The 16,775-nt window shown below is 48.5% G+C and overlaps 1 long non-coding RNA gene across 1 annotated transcript; it reads left to right on the forward strand.

Annotated features, from left to right (window-relative positions):
* The first annotated feature begins 3,593 nt into the window (after positions 1-3,593).
* Positions 3,594-16,349, forward strand: LOC116637232. The gene is made up of 6 exons (XR_004300428.1): positions 3,594-4,126; positions 6,006-6,100; positions 8,205-8,259; positions 13,299-13,394; positions 14,525-14,553; positions 15,833-16,349. It is a non-coding gene; the product is annotated as an uncharacterized LOC116637232 (long non-coding RNA).
* The last annotated feature ends 426 nt before the right edge of the window (positions 16,350-16,775 follow it).

Below are 16,775 nucleotides of genomic sequence, written 5' to 3' on the forward strand. Positions count from 1 at the left end.
CCCAGGTGCCCTAAAATGTCAAATTTTATGTTAGGTATATTTTGCCACAATAAAAGATAATACATTAAAAAAAAAAAAAAAAAGCAAGGCTGAACTTTTCTCTTCCTAAACCTAAGGACCATATGCAATGCTTTTTTTGCTCACTTCCTATTCATGCCCAATACCCATTTTTTATTGCATTATGGACGTTAAAAAATTAATCTGGAAATTCTTTGCATATTAAGTAAATTAATTCCCCACCTTAATAAAAACCAGAGTTTATGGAATTTTCCATATTTACATAGAAATCTGAATAAGCACCAGTTAACTGTAAAAGGAATTTTTTTTGTTTTTAAAGATTTTTTTAAAGATTTTATTTATTTGAGAGAGAGAGAGGTAGCCGGAGAGAGCAAGAGCAGGGAGGAGAGGGAGAAGCAGGTTCCCTGCGAGGAGGGAGCCCAACATGGGTCTCTATCCCAGGATCCTGAGATCACAATCTGAGCCGAAGGCAGATGCCCAACTGACTGAGCCACTCAGGCACCAACCCCCCCCTTTTTTTTTTAAAGATTTTATTTACTTATTTATTTGAGAGAGAGCAAGAGAGATCACAGACGGAGAGGAAGAGACAGAAGCAGACTCACTGTTGAGCAGAGCCAGATGCGGGGCTCAATCCCAGGATCCTGAGATCATGACCTGAGCTGAAGGCAGACGGTTTAACTGACTGAGCCACCCAGGTGCCACTGTAAATGGAATTCTGTCTAGAGTAATGAAATTTCAGAACTGAAATGGCCTGAAAAGTCATCTGGTTCAACTTTGTTCTGACTTAAGAATCTTCTTAACTCTACAGTATATTTTGCCAACTACTCCGCTCTGACTTTGACAAAGCACAGAAAGGGAGTATTTAGCCTTTTTTGAAAACCTACTCTGAAGTAGGTTAGTCTGGGGTAATAAACATAAGGGGGGAAAATGCCACTCAAACTAGGCAACTGAAGAAGAGTTTACAAATGGGACTACTGACAGAAAGTGTGGGCAGGTTAAAGGAATACTGTGGGGCTAGCAACACAGAATCTCCTGCAGGCACATAGAAACAGTAGCGTGGAGCTGTAAGGGAGGTCTTTGATCCCACTTCTCGTGGCTATAGATCCCATGAGTTATTATAAAATTATGTTCTTCTTCCACCCTCTATTCTGTGGCTTGATGGCCTTCGTTACAAGTTCTACTTCAATATATAAAATAAAATTGGTTCTACCAACACCTCAACCTTAAGAAACTGAAGAAAAGTAACCTAAGTAGCATGAATCCACAGGACGAGAACCTGATGGAGGAAAGCCATTATCCAAACACTCCTTGTAGGGGCGCCTGGGTGGCTCAGTCGTTAAGCTTCTGCCTTCGGCTCAGGTCATGATCCCAGGGTCCTGGGATCAAGCCCCGCATCGGGCTCCCTGCTCCGCGGGAAGCCTGCTTCTCCCTCTCCCACTCCCCCTGCTTGTGTTCTCTCTCTCGCTGTGTCTCTGTCAAATAAATAAATAAAATCTTTAAAAAAAAAAAACACTCCTTGGAGCACTTACCTGGCATTGGGACCCAAATATAACTCCAAGAGGCTGGCGTTCTAGTTGGGGAAGACAGATCAAAGATATACCTTGGGTGCTATGACATGGGGAAGAAACTGTTAGAGGGCCTTACATGGTCTGAGGAAGCGGAGTTTCTAGATAGAGATATTAGCAAAGAATGAAGTCTAGGGATTGGACTCAGGAAAATAAGGTAGTGATAAGGAAATGAGCAGGAAACAAGAGGGGAAATATATGGGAGAGGGAAAAAGACACTCATTGGCACTCACCTTATCTTATAAAGTGGATCACTTTATCAACTTCACCAAATACAGCCATTCATTAAGAATAGTTAAGGAGGGGTGCCTGGGTGGCTCAGTCGTTAAGCGTCTCGGCTCAGGTCATGATCCTGGGATCCTGGGATTGAGCCCCGCCATCGGGCTCCCTGCTCAGCGGGAAGCCTGCTTCTCCCTCTCCCACTGCCCCGGCTTGTGTTCCCTCTCTCACTGTGTCTCTCTCTATCAGATAAATAAATAAAATATTAAAAAAAAAAAAAAGAATAGCTCAAGGAAAGGTCCTTCAGAAAGAAAACTAAAAATGGAAAATCTGCAGCAAGGAAAAGCACTATGAATGTTCCACTTGTGCCTCTTTTGCAAGGTTTCCCCTAGGTCTTAAGACTTGTTTACCTGCTTTTCTCATTCTGTCAGGACATCTTTTGCAGTAGGGGCATGTTCATCACTTAATGTTCCCAACAGCATTTCAAACATAATCTGTATGAAGTGGAATCCATCATCCCCGACTGCCCTGTCCCTTCATTATGGTAACGGTGCACAATCCTTCCAGTCCCCCGGCACAGATCTCAGTCACCTTTCCACACACCTGTGGCCAGGGGTCAGCCTGGCGCTTTACCATCACCCTGTCATACCTCTTTCTTGCCTTTTTCACTCCTGAGTACAGCTGAATCCCTCGGTACCTCCTCATCTCACTAGTACCCTCACTTCTATTTTACCCTCATACTTTTAGAATAACCTTCCTGAAATCCGATGGTTCTTTCCTACTTAGAACTGTAAAAATAGTATCTTAGAAAGATAATTGTGTACAAATAAAGTTAACATCCCTTAGCATAGCATTCCCCGCTATACTTTTTTGTTCATCGCCTCTAAAGCTGGTACACATATCCAACCCTCTGGTCACACCAAGCTACTGCATATTCTTAGAAGTTGCCTTTTGTTCCACTGGTGTCTTTGCTTCTGTGGTTCCTTCTCCTTGATTTTCCTTTCTCTCAATCCTCTAACACTTGATATCTCCTCCCCAGCATTTATCACTTTCTTTTTGCCCCACACGATGTTCTCATCTTGTCTACCATGCCCTAAGCCCCTCGAGGGCAGGTTGTTGTATCCTCAAAACCTGCTTATATCAATTGCTATACAGTTCACTCAAATATCTGTACAGGGATCATTTCCCACACACCATAGCCCCGCACCATGCCCTGCTCAGAAAAGGTAATAATTATTTGAATGAGTGGATGATGCTCCACGCTCACCTCCCCCACCCTTCTGTCCAATGTAGAGAGAGAGAAAAAAAATTCTTGTTGCATTTAATTGCTTGGACAAAAAAGACGGGATATGGCAAAATTCTTCATATATCCTGAAAGGCCACGTCTTAAAAGCATGTTCTAGGTCGTTCCAGCTGTAAAATCTTGACCCAGCCTCAGAGCAATCCCGTCTGAGTTCTCTCCTTTTGAAGTTGGATGCCACCGAACTCCCACAGGAGCCTCATCTAGAGGACCGCAGCATGTGACAGGGACAATGCTTCTTGCTCACTTCGGAGGCCGGGGGCGGGGGCGAGACCTCCAGAGCCGCCCAGCAGCATTCGGACCAGCAAGTGCCACCTTGTCCTTTCCCCAGCGTTGTACAGTTTACAACGTGCCATCGCGCTGGTCTCCTCCTAACAACGTCGTGAGGCAGAAATTCTCACCTCCCTAAAGCAACAGAAGATCGGAGGAGAGATGGAGAGGAGAAGAGGCGTGGCAACGGGCTGTGGCGGGGAAGGCGGGTGCAGGTCCGGAGCCCGAGCAGGATTTCGTTCCCGGCTCAGCCCTGACTGGCCGGGGGCCGCGGGGCGGGGGCGCAGAGGATGCGAGGGCCCTCCCGCTCTCACACTGCCGGATGCTGAGGCGCTGCGAGGGGGCGCGGTGTGAGGCCCCGGCCCCGGCAGCCCAGTCCCGCTCCCTCGGCGGCCCCACAGCAGCCCGCGCGCCCACCCCCTCGGCCGCTCTGCCGGAAGTCCCGCCTGCGCCCGCCGCGGCCACCCCCCATTGGGCCCAGCGCCGGGGGTCTCGCCGCGGGTTGGCCGCCCAGCGGCGTGAGCCCTAGGAGGCCACTGTGAGCCCCGTGTGGGGGACCCGCTGGAGACCCGCTCAGACGCGGCGTTGGCGCAGGAGGCGGGGCGGGGAGCGCCGGGGCGGCCGGCGGGACTTCCGGCACGGGACCCGGAAGGGGCCGCGCCGCCGCTGGTGGGAGTTGTAGTCCGGCCGTGGTTGGGGGGGCCCGCGGCTCATGCGCGGTGCACCGAGGCTTGTTTCACATCTGTAACAACAGGTGAATTGGGCTTTTTATTCTCCCCTTTCGTGTCCTCTTGAGGAGCTTGCCGCGGCCGGGGGTGGTCGGCGCGAGGAGGGGCCCGGGTCCGACCGCCGGCTTGGCGGAGAGTGGGGCGGAGAAGCGGGCGGGCCCGAGGAGCAGGCCGGGCATCCTAGGCCTGCCCGCGAAGCCGGCCCGGCCGAGCCGTGGGCAGCCAGGCCTCGGCCTGCCGTTGCCATGGAGCCTGGGCGGGGGCGGGGGCCAGGCCGGTCCGCCGGGGCGGGCCTGGTAGCTAGGGGCTCCGCGGGAACCGCGGGAGAGGCCGCTTCATTGGCGCAACGACGCCTCCGCCTCAGGGGATGCTCGGTTCCCCGAGGCAGGGCCTGGAGGAAGCCCCCGGAGTGCCCCGGGACCTTTGTCTGTCCCCCGTGCCGCCTGGACCGTTCGTCCAAAGGGAGGCCTGGTGCATTCTGGCCCCCCTGGTTTGCCCCTTTTTGCACCGACCTTGTCACTGGGGGAGGCCAAGGGGTGAGGTGTTCTTTGTTTGCTGGTGGTGACTTGCCCCATTTCGCAGGGGAAGACCTAATGCATGTTGGGTCCTTTGTTTGCAGTGAACTGGAGTCCCAGGGGTCCTCAGAACCCCCAAGCCCGGAGTATGGCGTCAGCATGCTGTCTAGCTAGTCCTCGTGTAGCAACATTGGTCACCTTAATTGTGATGTTGCAAGACAGAGATTGTCCCACTTTGCAGCCCCAATCCACAGGGGCTTGCCATACACTGTAGCAGGTGGACTGCAGATGGCCAGGTGCACTCTCAAACTGTTTTCGGTTGCAACTTACTGGCCAGAGGGAAAGGAGACAATATCTGATGGTTTCCCTTGCAGTTTCTTTGAAAGCAATGAAACCCCTGTCATTGTGGGTCTTGACTGTATCTCACAATTTACACTTAAATCTTGGAGTGTTGGAGTTTCCAGGAGGGAGGCCTCTTTTCCTGATGGAGTTTATGATAGTGCTCTTTATTTGTAGAGCTGTTTAAGATGCAGGAAATACATCCTTTGCTGCATTTTTTTTTTTTTTTTTTTTACCTGTGTAGGTTGTCGTTTTACCTCCAAAAGATATTTATTCTCCAAGTGTTTTAAATTATGTAGCCATGGTCCAAAGTTTATCAGTTGGATCCATCTTGCCCCTTTCAACCTTTGTATCACTCTAAAATATTATTTCCAGGAATGAACCATGGGACATCTAGGCAACAGCATAGTATCATGGAAATAAGAAAGATAGTGTAATATAAGCATGGAAAGCTTTGGAGTCCAGTACCTAAGCTGCAGACTTCCATTCTGTCCTGAGTCAGCTATGGGGTCTTGGACAAGTTGTGTGACTTTCTCTGGGAAAATCTGCCTCAATTTCCTTCTCTGGGAAATATAATTTCAACCTCCCTGGTTAGTTGCATAGATTAAGTGCTATAAAGTCTATGGAAGTACTTTGTGAACTATAAAAATGGCATTCAACATTTAGTTGTTACTTTCCTAATCTGGAAGAGCTTCTTTATCTACCTTAGATAGGGTCATATTAGAGTCATTATGGGATTAGAACTCAGAACTGAAGCTGGTTTTGCTCTGGGCTTGGAGAAAATGCTTTCAGGGCTACAAGCCCCTCTTTACCATGACATCTTTTTCTTGGTATCTTACAGGTGTCGATGTAGGGCAGCTCACAGTTTGATGGGTCGTGAGTCTGTCATGGCGGGTCCTGAAGTGAGGCCAGTGTGTCCAGTGTGTGCTTCATGCCATTAACAAAACTTGTCCTTGTTGTTAGAGTTAGTAAATGGATTTCAGTGGTCTGCAACAACTGTATTTTCCCTGTGGGGCCCGTCACTTTAGTGACCCAGCCTTGTATTTTCTAGGAGGAGGCCCAGCCTCGTGATGAGGAATAGCAAGGAGAGAATTCAGCTCCAGTTCAAAAGCCTACAAAATCTGAGACTGTCACTGCTCGTGTAAGGTAAGTTGATTTAGCCATGCACACAGAACAGTGGCGGACCTCATGCTTAGCTACGCTGTAAAGCAAAGGCACGTATTAAATCCATTTGTGGCTGTCTTGGAAGAAGGGTATGATTTCTAATTAGTCATTATGGAATCTCTCTGTCCTTGAATCATCTCATAGTGACTCTACCTGGACTTAAGTGGTGTTTCATTATGCAAGAACTCTTGACATAATATTATTTTACTTATCTTTGAATTATTTAAGAGAAACACTGAATCATAAAAGTTTCCAACATAATTATATTTCAGGGAACTCAGCTTTCTTTTCAGTCTCTATGAAATGTTCTAGAGCTCAGTGAAATATCTCTAAAACATCCTATCTTGAATATCATACATATCTTTTAGACTGATACAGGAAAAGATAGTGTTATGTGAGCCTTGGAGAGGGTCGGGGACTTTTTAAAAGCAGAGCAGTCTGTTTACAAGCAAATTAATTTACTCTTTCTTAGCAAGAAAGTATTGTCTCTCAAATAATAATCACTTAGATGGTTTAGATTTTTTTTTTTTTTAAGATTTTATTTATTTATTTGACAGAGAGAGACACAGCGAGAGAGGGAACACAAGCAGGGGGAGGGGGAGAGGGAGAATCAGGCTTCCCGCAGAGCAGGGAGCCTGATGTGGGACTCGATCCCAGGACCCTGGGATCATGACCTGAGCCGAAGGCAGACGCTTAACCGACTGAGCCACCCAGGCGCCCCAGATGGTTTAGATTTTATAGTATTCAGTTTTTCTTTAAGATTAGAATCTCAAATTATACCCTTTTTTTAAAAATTTGGAAGGAAGGAGTCTATAGAATATAACTTCTTAAAGTGAATTGTATCATTGTTGATATTGTATTGAAGTTTTCCCTCTGAGCTACCATATCCTATTGGCTGAAATTTCTGGCATCCCTGGGGGAGAGGAGGCCATCAGGGCAGACCTGCTATGGACCTGAAAGATTCGGCCCCAGGTCATCCCTCCACCTCCATCTCCCCGCCATTTGAGAATTAGACGGAAAAGCAATCAGGAGCAGGAGTATAGGCCCCATTAGACTCCTTGTAATATTGGACATTATCCTGGTTTGCTAAAACATTGTGTAGATGTTTTTGTTTTTTAATTTTTTAATTTTTTAAAAAGATTTTATTTATTTATTTGAGAGAGAGCATGAGCAGGAGGAGGGGCAGAAGGAAAGGGAGGAGCAGATTCCCCACGGAGCAGGGAACCCAATGTGGGGCTCGATCCCAGGACCCTGAGATCATGACCTGAGCCGAAGACAGATCCTTAACCGACTGAGCCACCCAGGCGCCCCACAGTGTGTAGATGTTTTTAAACTGAGGCCACATAAGGTTACTGCACCAACACAGGAATACTACTACATTCTTAAAAACATCTATAAGTGAGTTTGAGTGGTTTTTTTTTAAACAAAATCATTAAGCCAGAGGTGTTACTTATCTCTGTGTGTGTGTATGTTTTAAGGTTCTAGGTATACTCCTCAGTTAAATGAACAAAATGTACCAAAACTTTTTGTCCAACAGTTGAACTTTAACTTAATATTTGTTATTTAATAGACTCCACCATGAAAAGCTTTTTATTTTGAATTACGATACAGTTACTCTTTGATACTGCCGTCAAGTCCCATCTCTAGGGGCTTGACTGGGTTTTGTGAAAGCCCCGTAAACTAGTTTGTCCATAGGGTAGTTATCAGTCCCGCTCGCTGCTGCCACATGAGAAAAGGGGTCCATTTAGAATTTCCTTTCTTCCCAGAAGTCCCAGGAAAATTGTAAGTATTGTGATGAGGTGGAAATATGTCTCTCCGGATGAAATGTATTTCGTTCTGTTGAGCAGGGTTCAGGGAGTTTAGGACAGAAAAAAGAAGAAAGCTCTCAATGAGAAAGAAACAAAGCCATGTAATAAAGCCATAGTTGGCCCTTCCATCCTTACAACTGGGAGCAGCAGTTGGGGCTCATTAGTGAAAAGCTTCATTTTTCTCGCCTTCTGGACAGCGCTGTCTGTGTTATTGAAGTCTTCTCTGTGGGATCCTGGACCAAGAATAGTAACCATTGCCTCTCGACCCTCCTTTTTAGGATTCCAGCCTTCCCTCCTGGCCAGAAATGTTCAGCCTGGACTCATTCAGAAAAGGTAAGAACGGAGCTGTGCTTGTGACCTCATGCCCTCCCTCCGTGTGATGGGCAGCTGTGAGAGCTGCGGAGATCCCTTACCATTGTGGAGCCCTTAGACCCCTTCTTTGCATGACTTACCAGAGTCCTTTCTCTGCCTTCCCCTTGCACGGTGCTTACGACCTGGGGCTGACTCCTTGGCCGAGTCCCTCTGTTTGTTTGCTGCCCCTCCCTCTGAATATCCTCTCACATGTACTCGCTGCTCATTGGATTCCCATCTGTTTTTCTAAGTCAGTGTTTTACCCCATTTCCTCCATGAACCATTCCTGATTCTATCAGCCAAAGGCAGTCTCTCCCCTCTCTCTGATTTTCCTCAGCACCGTGTCTGTACTTTCTTGCACTTAGTCTGTTCTGAACTAATTGTCGTATCTCTAGACTAGAAGCTCCCTGAAGCCAGGGCCTGTCGTGCTCCTTTATCATCTGTGACACCTGGCACAGCCTTCTGCACGGGGTAGGCCTCAGCAAACGCTGGGGAAGGTGGATTGAATCATTGCTATATTAGTGGTCATAGAAACTGTGGCAAGTTTTGGAACCCGTGCTCTCCGGCAGCTGGGGTCAGAGGATTGTGTAAGCAATGGCAGAGTTGAGCCATGGCTGGGCCGTAGGGTAGCATTCGTTCCTGCTTACACGGAGTGCTATAGCTGGGGAAGCCTTCAAGGACCACATTCCAGAGGGCTTCGCGTATCTTAGGAGCATGACTTTCCTCCTCTAAGGGACCAGTGAGTAACAGGCCTGTTACCTGTGTTGATGGTGACTGTGAGACTCCTTTCTGAGCATATTTTACAAATCAGTGAGAACCATAATAGACCTTCCATAACGGCTGATTTAAAAGGTCCTCCCCTGGGGGCCTCGGGCTGGCTCAGTCAGTAGAGCATGTGACTCTTGATCTGAGGGTGGTGAGTTTGAGCCCCATGTTGGGTTCCCCACAGGGTATGGAGCCTACCAAAAAAAAAAAAAAGAAAAAAGGTCTTCCTCCCCGTGGTGGCTCCTCTCCCACTTATGTTCCTAGAGGCCTGGAAAACCTTGGCTGAGTGGTGTCCTGTTGAATGGGGTCAGAAGGAGGGCTGGATGTACCAGGGCACTCAGAACAGCCTCTTCCTGCCTCCTTATTTGTTTGTTTGTTTTTTAAAGATATTATTTATTAGACAGAGAGAGAGGAGAGAGCAGAAGCAGGGGAGAGCAGCAGAGGGAGAGGGAGAAGCAGGCTCCCCGCTGAGCAGGGAGCCCGATGTGGGGCTCGATCCCAGGACCCTGTGATCATGACCTGAGCTGAAGGCAGATGCTTAACTGACTGAGCCACTCAGGCGCCCCCTCCTTGTTTGTTTTTAGCCACTCTGTTTTCATAATGCGTGAAAAAATTAATCTCTATCGTCCTGGTTTCATTGGTTAACTGACTGGAAATATTGGGTTTGAGATTAGTGCAAACAACATATTTTGAACTGAAAATTAAGTACACTTCGTGTTTACTTATTAATCAGTGGGCTTTGTTGTCCACCCACTTGTGAAAGTTGGATGAAAATAGGTTCTCTCATGGTGGGAGTGTCTCAATGAACAGCACTGATTTTGTAAAGAGATGGAGAGCCCAGTAAAAATCATAATCCTCCTTTTTTCTGTGTTATTTCACTCCCACGTGATAGGGAGATGGTACCAGCGGAGAGAGTTGTGGCAAAATTCCTTTAGAGCATTTGTGATTTTCTTTCTAGGCTGGGGATTGATTTGTTCGAGAGGCTTTTCGTCAGGGGTGATGTTGTTAGCATTCAGTTTCATGGGAGTCAACATAGCCTCACTGTGCAAAAATTCTGAAGCCAGATGCCTGGTTCACATCATACTCCTGCACCCTTGCTGGCCAAGGCTGGAGGCAGGTGATTGGGCCTCTGTGCCTTCATTTCCTCATGATGTAAGTAGGCCGGATCTTAGTACCTGCCTTACAGGGTTGTTCTAAGGATCAGATGAGTTAATACATATAAAGAGCTTAGAACAGGGCCTGACACCTGGTAGATTCACAATCTGTGGTATTAAGTAGCTTCAGGACATAATAATCAGACATAGTCTGATTTGGGGCCTTGCTTTCCACACAGGTAAGTGTTATATTCTTACCAACACCCATCTTATGCTTGAAGGTCTCAGGGAAAACCGTTAATCAGAAAGAATTTACTGCCTTGAATACTTTCCTTCAGGCAAACCTACCTTTTCTTTTCTGACTATAAGGCTCAATGCCCTTTCCTGTCTTCTGAATGCTAGTATCACTTGTGGTTTGCACCATGACCTCAGCAATTGGTCATGTGTGGCCTTGTGACATTTTTATTGTCCTATAGGACTGTTCTTTATCTCTTATCTAGTTTTTATGTTTCTTTGCTCCTCATGATGAGATTATGAGCTCCCTAAGGTGTCATGAATCCTGAGGGGAAATGTCACATGGTGTCAAGCTTGAGTCAGACTCTCTGGGGTTCATATCTCATCCCCATTAACACTAGCAAGGTATTAACTTACCTGATCCCGTTCCCCAGCCCCTATATTCAGAGGTATAACGAAGATTAGAGGTGATATAGGAAAAGCACTTGGCTGTGGTCTGTCTCCAGCCCTTAGTCTTGAATCGGCAGGCCCTTGCTAAATGTGAGTAGATGGATCTCTCTGGGGTGCATCCCTGCAGCTGGTGTTTTGCCAGAGAGTGACAGCCTGGCCTTAGCGTGCGGCGTGCTGTGCGGCTGCGCGAGTGAGCACCTGTGTGGGAGACACTGGTGTGGAGACAGCTCTGTGTCAGAGATGGCTTTCTTGCACTCCGGCGCTTAGAGTCTCAGTGGGGCGGGCCACCGGATGCTTCTGAAGGTACGAGCTAGAGCAGTTCCCTGCAGCTTTGTGGACCGTGGCCCGCTGGGTCTGTGGCTGCCATCTTTCCTCTTACGTAATTCAGCGGAGCAGCCCGCCCCGCCCAACTAGCGCGCTCGTGTGCCTGGTAAGTGGCCTGTTACTGCCTTTGCTGGCTTCTTAACACAAGTTTCTTGTCTCTCGGAGGTAATGCCATCAGGATCAGGCCACAGAGAGCAAGCTGAGTCTTCTACAGTCAGCACAAAACTTGGAAAAACACTAGATCAACAGCAAGAATGTGCCATTTTCCTCCAGCTCCATGGTCAGAAGAGGGCTCACTTCTCCCCCTCCCAGTTACTGAAAATGCTTAAGGAAACAGATAATCATCAAATCATTTCTTTCTTTTTTTTTTTTTAAAGATTTATTTATTTATTTATTTGGCAGAGAGAGACACAGCGAGAGAGGGAACACAAGCAGGGGGAGTGGGAGAGGGAGAAGCAGGCTTCCCGCCGAGCAGGGAGACCGATGCAGGGCTCGATCCCAGGACTCTGGGATCATGACCTGAGCCGAAGGCAGATGCTTAATGACTGAGCCACCAGGTGCCCCAAATCATTTATTTCTTTTTTTTTCAATCCAGCATCCCTAGTTATGAATGAGAGCCCTTCTCAAACAGGACTGGCGAGGTTGAGCTGGTCATTTTCCACCTTAGTTTCAAGATAAACCTTGATCCTAGGCACTTTGTTCCGGAAGACCCTACAGGCATTTCTGCCGTAACGCTGGACGTGTTTTCTGCAGAATCACACCCCTCTCATATCATAAGAGGGCTCGTGGGAGAAACAGAGCTGAGGCAGTACAGCGCAGCTAGATGGCCCGAGTGTGCCGACGGCAGTCGCTGTCGCCTGGGAGGATGCTGTGGACAGCCGAGACTGGCGGCGCAGTGTAATGCTAAAAATGTGCAGGGCATGTTCCCAGGGGCACAGAGCTGGCAGTGCCGAGGCCGCGCGGGGGGCAGGGGGGCTCTGAGCCTGTGGGGCTGCCAAGAAGGTGCGCGTGCAGCTGGTAGTGTGGGGGAGGAGGACCTCGCTGCAGGGACTGCGTGTTATATATATGTACGTACACATATATATAAAAGGGTCTTTTATTTTCTTCTTGAAAATTATAATTCTATCTTTGCTGTTTCAGTTCCCTTGCTTTAGAAAAATCACATTTGACCTGAGGGTTCTCATGTTTTACTGATATCATTTCCTCATGTACCAATTACATATGAGCCAATTTGCATTATGGAAATGGACATGATGGTAGCAGAACAGAATGTTGCTCAAGTGTGTCATGTGGGTGGGTGTCTCTCCCTGTTCCTCTCCTGCCCCGTTTATCATATTGAAACCAGTGGGGCAAAGAGAGCAGAGAGCTCATGTACCTCCCCCCCGCAGACCCAGTGATTCGGTGATGTCTTCACCACGTAGGTGGTGTTCGACATGTGAACCTTACTTCTTGTACAATCCCACCTTCCCGTGCAAAAGTGATGTTCATGCATATCAAAGTTTTGGAACTTCTTAAAAACATACTTTATGGGTCACTGATAAGTAGTATTTAGTCTCCAAATGAATGGAAGTATTTGGAATGGCAAACCATTGACTTTTATAAAGAGAGAGAAGGCTGGTCTTGGCTTAGGGAGGACCCCAACAGTCAGTTGGTCCTTTTCTTGCCCATTTCTTAGAGGGACAGAGTAATTTGAGACCTGGTCGCTAAAATGGCCATCTGGGAACCAAAAGCAGACCCAGGGATAGCTACCATAAGCAGAAGACAGACAAGGGGATTTACATGGTACCATGGTTTTCCAGTTTTCAACTGTTTTCTTGTTTGATCCTCACCACTCACGACTATAGAGAAGGAAGTGGGATGGGTGTTTGACTCCCCCAAGGTGGCTCAGGGAACAGGGATAGTTTGAGGGCTGTTTTGAGAGTCAGGAAGGGATCTCTACAAATTTGTTGCGTATCCCATCTACGTAAGACAATTGCCTTCTTTCTGTGTGGGATTTGTGGGACTGTTTCTCAGAGCCTGTGACTGGCTGCACGTACCATCCGGCAGCCCTGCTGCCCAGAGCTCCTCCCAGTCACTCTGGGGTGAGTCAGGCCAGGGGTCTGTAACTGTGAGGTGTGAGAACATGCCACCTTGATGCCCTCTCTCTTTCCCCAGATCGGGCCCAGCACAGGCAGCGTCAGTGCAAACTTCCCCCACCCCGCCTTCCACCCATGTGTGTCAACCCTGCCCCTGGAGGGACCATCTCTCGAGGTAAGGGAGGAGCCTTGCCTCCAGCATCAGCTTGGTCCAGGGTCTGTGGGGAGGCGGGTGGCAGTGGGAGCCCGGGTGCCAGGGTCACGGTCCTCTGGAAAGCAAGAGAGGAGGAGTGGGGCTGGCGGAGCTGTTGGAACCCTCAGGGAGAGATCATTTGGAAAGGTCTGGGTTATTTTATGATCCTTGGCCCCCTGGCTTAGACCCCGTGGTCTCCTCAGGCTTCCTCGTGTGACCAGGCATACAGCCTAGGCTCAGTCTGGGGGTTCAGCACCAGCACCAGAATCTGCAGGGCTTGGATCTTCTAGGCGGTCCCTGGCTCGGGCGGTTCAGAAAGCACAGGGTGCCTGTAGCAGGGCCAGAACCGAGAACCCTCGCCATGCCCCGTGTCCTCCATCTTGGAGGCTCTGGGGCTGCCTGGCAGATCCCCTCCTCACCTCCCCCTCCCCCCCCAGCTCCTCAAAGCACTTTACTGACATTAAAATCTGTCTCTCAGTCCATTTGGCAGGGTAGGCTCTCCTTTTGATTGGGGAGGATGTCAGAGCACCCGGCCAGGTGATCGCTCCCCTCAGGTTCCACTGGTACCCAGGGATGGGGCCAGTAATGGGACCCAGGGAAGCATCGCTGCCTGTGAGTGTCTCCGCTCCTCCCTCAGACTTAGATCTTTTCCAGGTCTGCTAAGACCAGTGCTCCTGGTGGCTTCTTGTTTGTCCTCCGACAGCCGCCCCTCTTGCCCCGTTGGCTGTCTGTTCACACCCCGATGCCAGTTGCCTAGCGGAAGAACACTATTCTAGGTCATAGAGTCTTTGCCTCATGTGGAGACAGCATGTCCACTTTAGGTTCTGTCTGTAAAGTGCTTTGAAGGTCAAGAGTTCAGGAAGGGTCGGGGAGCACAGAGCACCTCAGTTTCTGCAGCCCACGCTGCTGCCCTGTTCCCACGCCGTGTCCACGCGCAATGCCTTCCTGCTGCAGTGGCCCCGACTGCAGACAGCAGCATGGGAAGAGAGACTTCCAGCCCCTCTGACCATTTGACTTAGGTGTTAAAGAAATGCCACCCCCCTACCATTGCCAAAACAAGAGTTGATTGCCCTTTTTTTTTTCTTTCTTAAAATGCCCTGTAACTCGAAAAGGCTGAACGTTAACATTTCCAACATGGCAGGTGAGTGGCTCTGAGAGTGTCAGATGTGCTTTGGCTAAGCTTAAAGATGGTTAGGTGGGATGAACCAGGCAGCACGGCTAGGCAGTGCCTCCTTGAGCACATGCAGGGGAGAAGGCTGCTGTACTTGGGGGGGCAGCCGCTCCTGGTGGGGGACAGTCCCCGCACTGTCTTCCCTGGAGGAGCTCAGGGCCCCCCCCGCCCCCCCGAGCCTGATTGTCTCCTCACAGCTGCGCCTCCAGGAGGCATCCATGGGTGTATGCATCTTTGCCTCCTCTCTCTCTCTCTCTCTCTCTCTCTCAACCTAAAAAGGGTTCTTGCCTCCATTTCTTCATCCCAGAAGCAACAGACCTTTTAGTGCACACATGACTGTTGGGCCTTTCTGCCATGCTTTCTGATTCCCTAGTGACTTCACTGGTGCCTCTGCCTTTAGAAGGAAGCGTGTGTGGCAGAAACAGTCTCTCTGGTGTTCAGATAGGAAGACAGCGCTCACAAAATGGTGGCCACTTGAATAGGTTACAGTGCCTATCAGAGTCAGATTTGGAATTGGAACAAACTCTCACCTCCTTTGCCAGTCTCCCCCCACTCTACCGCCAGCCTCTTACCAAGGCCTCCTTGGTAAAGGGTGAGGAAATTCAGAGCCTTTTCTGTCGATCTTTCCCTCCCACCCTGATCTGAGACCTAGAGCACCGGAAAGCAATGTGGAATAACAGCCCTTCTGGCAGGATCCTTCCTAGGACTAGTCCCTCCTGTCCGTTCCCTCATGCACATGTGTCCCCTCTTCTTGGTATGGTGGTTTACCTCAAGGGACCCTGTGGCTTTACGGATGTGGACAGAAAAGCCCTGAGGATGCATAGAGCGGTCAGGGTGGCCACCTGGCTCCTGCAGATCCCTTTGCCTTTCTCGTTGCCAGCCAAGGGGACCATGTCTTGCCATTTTGACCATCCACAAAATCTAACTGTGGTTGAAGACACTGACAGAATGTTGACTGAGATGTTCCCTCTCACTACCCCCACCCCCAGAAATTCTCCAGTCTCCCCCAAGTCTGGACTATCTTGGGCTTCCTCTTGTTCCTTTCTCCTGGGACCTCTAAAGTTTAGGGTCCTAAAACATCCTCTTGTGTATTCAGCAGATCCTTCACACTTTAATTCCACACTCCCTGATGTTGTTTAGCACATTTAGTACCAGATGTTGTGCTTGATTGGGAAATGAATGGAGAGATCCCTGAGCCAGTAAAACATTACTTTTTTTTTTTTTTTCAAAAGTTTCTTCCTTTTCACAGGCAAAGGAGTCAACTTTCTCTCCCCAAAGAATGGAGAGTGGAGGAGAAGTCTTTAATACTGGTGGAAAGGAAGAGGGCATACCTGAGCCCTTCTAACTTTCTTCAAAATTCTCTAAGGCAGGAGTCGGCAAACTTTCTTTCTTTAAGGGTCACAAAATACATATTCTAGGCTTTCTGGGCCATATGGTTTCTTTTGCAGCTCCTTCACTGTGCCATTGCAGTGTGAAAGCAGTGATAATACACAAACAATGAGCAGAGCTGTGTTCCAATAAAACTTTATTTATAAAAACTGGCAGTGGGTGGATTTGGTCTGCAGGCTGTAGTTTGGCAACCCCTGCGCTGGACCAATGGGGAGAAGATCACAAAACCAGAAAGTTTTTAAGATCCAGTGTAAGAGTTGCCCTCATTTTATAAGAGGCAGTGAGGTTTGTGGAAGTGAAATAGTTGCTCAAGGTGATACCAACTGTTAGAGCCCAAATGCAGTAAAGGAAATAGGAAAGGGGGTCAAGGAGCTCCCTGAGAATCAACTAGTTGGTTGGCATCACATGATGCTTTTTTTTTTAAACATAAAATTTCAGACATCTGTTCGAAATACATTTAATAAAATAGAGAAAATAATATGGTGAACCCCAAGTACTTATCACCCTGCTTGACCAGTTAACAACTCATGGTCAGTCTTGATTTGTGTCTATCCCTCCACTTTGGCCCCTTTGGGAGCAGATCCAAAAAATCAGAGCATTCCGACCTTAGCCTGACTAAGTGGCTGTCGAACAGAGTGCTATACTGAGGACTTGCTGCAGCACCATGATGGGCCCAGGCCCTGCTTTCCAGGGGGGTGAGGGGGTGGGGGGGGCTTTCTGTCTAGGCTTTTGTCTCCTTCAGCTTTCAGACACCACCATTTTCAAAATTTGGCCTCAGCCCCTAATGCCATTATCAGGCTTGG

Source organism: Phoca vitulina, unplaced genomic scaffold (assembly GCF_004348235.1).
Source record: "Phoca vitulina isolate PV1807 unplaced genomic scaffold, GSC_HSeal_1.0 scaffold13, whole genome shotgun sequence".
NCBI classification, from domain to species: Eukaryota; Metazoa; Chordata; class Mammalia; order Carnivora; family Phocidae; genus Phoca; species Phoca vitulina.